Genomic DNA, 4,480 nt, shown 5'->3' with positions numbered 1-4,480 from the left:
ACCCGAATTCACTCCCCAATCCCGGGCTTTCCGTCGTTCTGAGGTTTGTCACAAGCAGTCACTAAGAGTTTTGTATACCGGGGGGACGAAAGAATTTTAAAAAGCCAAGCATAATTTCCAAAACCCGGTCTTGAACCCGGGTCGCGTGGGTGAAAGCCCCGTACCCTAACCGCCTAGACTATTTGGGAGCACCTTCTATTAACCAAAACAAACGCCAAACAAAAGGCCAAACACACGCATACTCACACACAACCAAGCGCACCACATCAAGACCACGCGCATTGCCGCCTTCAACATTGCATCCAGCACCTTCAAAGACCTTTACCACGCAGGAGCTGTTGTTGTGAACCTGAATTAGATACCGCCGTTCTCGCCACGCTTACCCACCGGTTGGTCGTTGCCCCTGCGAGTGCTAAGCCGAACCACTCTCCATCACCGGCCATACAGTCATCCGAACGTCGTACCAGCAAGCACAACGAGCGCTATATACATGGCGGAACGAAGAATTGAAAAAGCAAAGCAAAATTCCCAAACCGGGACTCGAACCCGGGTCGCGTGGGTGAAAGCCACGTATCCTAACCGCCTAGACTATTTGGGAGCACCTTCTATTAACCAAACCAAACGCCAAACAAAAGGCCAAACACACGCATACTCACACACAACCAAGCGCACCACATCAAGGCCACGCGCATTGCCGCCTTCAACATTGCATCCAGCACCTTCAAAGACCTTTACCACGCAGGAGCTGTTGTTGTGAACCTGAATTAGATACCGCCGTTCTCGCCACGCTTACCCTCCGGTTGGTCGTTGCCCCTGCGAGTGCTAAGCCGAACCACTCTCCATCACCGGCCATACAGTCATCCGAACGTCGTACCAGCAAGCCTAGATCCTTCTAGAACCTTCCATATGCCGTAACATAGGATACTGCTCTGGAGTCGATGTACGTGCACATCTTGCACTTCCAACACTCCCCCTCGACGACATAAGTCGTAGCCGTCTTGGTCACGAGCGTACAGCCATTCTGCTGCTCTCCGCATGATGCTTGTCAGCTGCAGCCTCTTCACTGCATACATTCTTGTAGGTTTACCACCTGCGCGCTGGCCAGCGTATCCGTTGCTGCCGCGTTCGCTAGGTTTCCCGGCTCCCTCATGTTCACCACCACGTCGTCCCTTGACACCTTGTAGCCGTCCTTGATCCTTGTTTGAGCTTGTTGTTGCTCCCCTTCTCGATCGACCTCTTTCGATCCACCACTCACACCACTCGAAACCACCTCCTTGTGCAGAACTCGGCCGTCCTTTTCCCGAACGCAAAGAGCGACTGCGTGTCCACCGCGCACTTGTATGTTCCCGCTCCCCCTGTCGTCGGAGCCCGTTGCTTCCGCGACGACTTGAGCGTGATCTCCTCCAGCGCGTATTCCGCGTACACCGCAGTGCCCATACCAAGCCGTTTGGGCTCATAACCTGTTAACGGTGTAGAGGTGCTGGAACGAAGCTTGGGACTGAACGGAGTGGCTTCTGCACTTGGTGCGGAGACCGGAGTGAAGGCACTTGAGCGGAAGAAGGAAGATTCGAATTATCGGGGCTTACACTGTCCTCACTACCTAGGTCATCCAATCATTCTACTCGTCCAATCATTGGTGGCATAAACAACGTACCATAATCACAGCGGGATCGTATTGGACCGGTTCAGGTTGACCGGTTAATGGGTACAACTGGTACACAGTACCAAGACCAGCAACCCTCAATAGTGGTTTCCCTGATACCAGAGTACCTGACCCCCCGAAGACAGAAGGACTGCCAGGCGAAAGAGGGTCGCGGTGTTTGGATCCAATGGTAAATCCTACGAAGACGGAAGATGAGCAAGTCTGCTACCGTGAAGGCGGGGATCTACACGCCGAGGATCTGGGAGAAGACATGGCGGTGATCCCGGAGGTACCACTGACCACAGAGGAGGTCACGATTGATGATATCCAAGTGGATCCAGGGGCGAATGAACCTGCTGAAGTGGATCGTCTGCGTCAGAAAATCTGGGAGAGCCGACATCTGCTGATTGGTAAAGGTAATGCGTTACCGCCCGCTGCCCGCGGAGTCAAATGTGACATCGATGTCGGCGACGCGAAACCGATCGCTCAGAGGGTGCGGAAGGTGGCGCCTCAGCTCCGAGAAAAACTATCGGATCTGATTAAGGGCCAGCTGCAAGCCAAGATCATCAGTTTCTCAACGTCCCCGTGGGCATCCCCAGTGGTAATCATCATCAAGAAGAACGGGGTGGATATACGTCTGTGCATTGATTACCGGCTGGTTAACGGTCTGACTCGATCGATGTTGTATCCGATGCCTCTAATCAATGAGCTGTTGGAAGATTTGGATAAAGAACTCTGGTACTGCTCTCTTGACATGGCCAGCGGTTTTTGGGTAGTTACTATGACGGATCGAGCTCGCGCGATATCCGCATTCATCACACCGTTTCGACTGTTCGAGTGGAACCGGATGCCGCTTGGATTGAAGAACGCACCCCAGATCTACCAACGTCTAATCGATAACGCTCTCTATGGATTCACCCGAATACCGGAGCCCAAAAGGGGTGGATCCGGGGAAGATCATACGGAAGTAGATCCATTTGAGGCAGGAGAGCCAGGGGATCCTGGAACCCCGTCCGTGTTAGGACGCAGATCTTACATCGACGACATTCTAATCCCGGCGAAATCGTGGGATCAGCTGTGCGAGAGAGTGACATCCCTACTGGAGGCGTGTACTAAGTGGAATCTCTCTATCAGTGTGGTAAAGAGCTACTGGGGGATGCGCAAGGTGGATTACTTAGGCCATCGAGTTTCCAAGGAGGGATTGGAGGCGAATCCTAAGGACCTGTCTTCGTTAGCCGATTTGTCCTTCCCGCAGTCGTTACGGGCGATGCAATCCTTCTTGGGCAGTTTGAACTACTACAGTCGGTTCATCGAGGATTACGCCCTGTTTGCCGCGGTATTGTATGAATTGAGAGAGGTAGGTTTCGCTGCGATGACCACTCCAGCTGTCCGGATAAAAATCCAACAAGCTCTGGCCCGGGAGATGTCGGATCCACGAAGGAATCCAAGTGGTACGACGCCAGAAGAGGACCTGAAACAGGAGCTGGATCCACCCCGGGACCAACGGAGAGAGGATCCAGTCTGGATAGAGACGACGGATCAGAACATGGAAAGGCAGAATCTCGGTGGATCCGAGCTCAACACGCATTCGTGGAACTGAGGAACAGGATCGCGACCACGCCTTCCCTCCGTCATTTCGATCCAGAACGTCAACCTACGGTAATAGTTTATGCCAGCGACTGGGCAGTCTCAGCAGCTCTGGTACAAGAACATGAGGGGATCTGTCATCCAGTCACCTTCGTCAGCCGGACACTGAAGCCGAATGAAGTGAACTACGGAGCGGTGGAGAAAGAGATACTCGCGCTCCTGCGCGTGTTGGATCTGAATTACAACCTGTTGGTGGGAAGATCCATCCGGATCCTGACTCGACACTCTACGCTAGCCTGGCTGTTCAAGTCGGCCGGGTTACAAGGACGTTTTGGACAGTGGGCAGCTTTACTCTCGCTGTGGTGAAGTGCTTTCTCAGAAATAAGAGAATGGTCCTGACGCGGGGTCACTATCCCGAATCAGTGACAATTTCAAGTGATTATAGAGGATTTGGGTTGTTTGGCACGGGTGCAAGTTGCCTGTGGTGGATTAGCCATGGCGAGCAGCACCCCGTATGGAATGACGATGGATCTGATATGAGCGACGTACGAGAAGGCAAGATCCACCAAGACTTACCTCGGATCCACCCTTACCTGGATTCGCTAAGATGGATATGGGATATACTATACAAGAGTGGATCGAGTGTGGATCCTATGAAGGAAGGATGGTCGGTGCCCTCTGACGGTGGATCTAGTAGCCACGGCTAATGAGGAGTCAAAATCCACCGCGAGGTACCCCGGATCCCATACTTCTGAGTTCGTATCCAAGGAGGGAGGATCCCGCCTGGAGGGACCTGGATCCAGGGTATAGGGATGAGGGATACAGTGGATCTCGAACTTTCGTGGGACAACGGAGATCACAGACGGTTGCGAGATGATGTTGGATGATTGGAGAGCTCGGATCCACGGCGAGTGTACCATTACAGTGAGGTGGATCCAAGCGACCTGGATCCGGATGAGTGTACCCATAATAGGGTGACCATGATGATTACGTCATGTGGTGAAGTGCTTTCTCAGAAATAAGAGAATGGTCCTGACGCGGGGTCACTATCCCGAATCAGTGACAATTTCAAGTGATTATAGAGGATTTGGGTTGTTTGGCACGGGTGCAAGTTGCCTGTGGTGGATTAGCCATGGCGAGCAGCACCCCGTATGGAATGACGATGGATCTGATATGAGCGATGTACGAGAAGGCAAGATCCACCAAGACTTACCTCGGATCCACCCTTACCTGGATTCACTAAGATGGATA

General features: G+C 52.8%; 1 pseudogene across 1 annotated transcript; it reads right to left on the bottom strand.

The window, feature by feature from the left end:
• Nucleotides 1-115: 115 nt before the first annotated feature.
• Nucleotides 116-188, bottom strand: PITG_30633 (annotated as a pseudogene). Its single transcript has one exon. The product of its transcript is annotated as a tRNA-OTHER (tRNA).
• Nucleotides 189-4,480: the final 4,292 nt, after the last annotated feature.

Source organism: Phytophthora infestans, genomic scaffold (assembly GCF_000142945.1).
Source record: "Phytophthora infestans T30-4 supercont1.118 genomic scaffold, whole genome shotgun sequence".
Taxonomy (NCBI): domain Eukaryota; phylum Oomycota; class Peronosporomycetes; order Peronosporales; family Peronosporaceae; genus Phytophthora; species Phytophthora infestans.
This window is presented reverse-complemented; position numbering and strand designations above follow the sequence as displayed.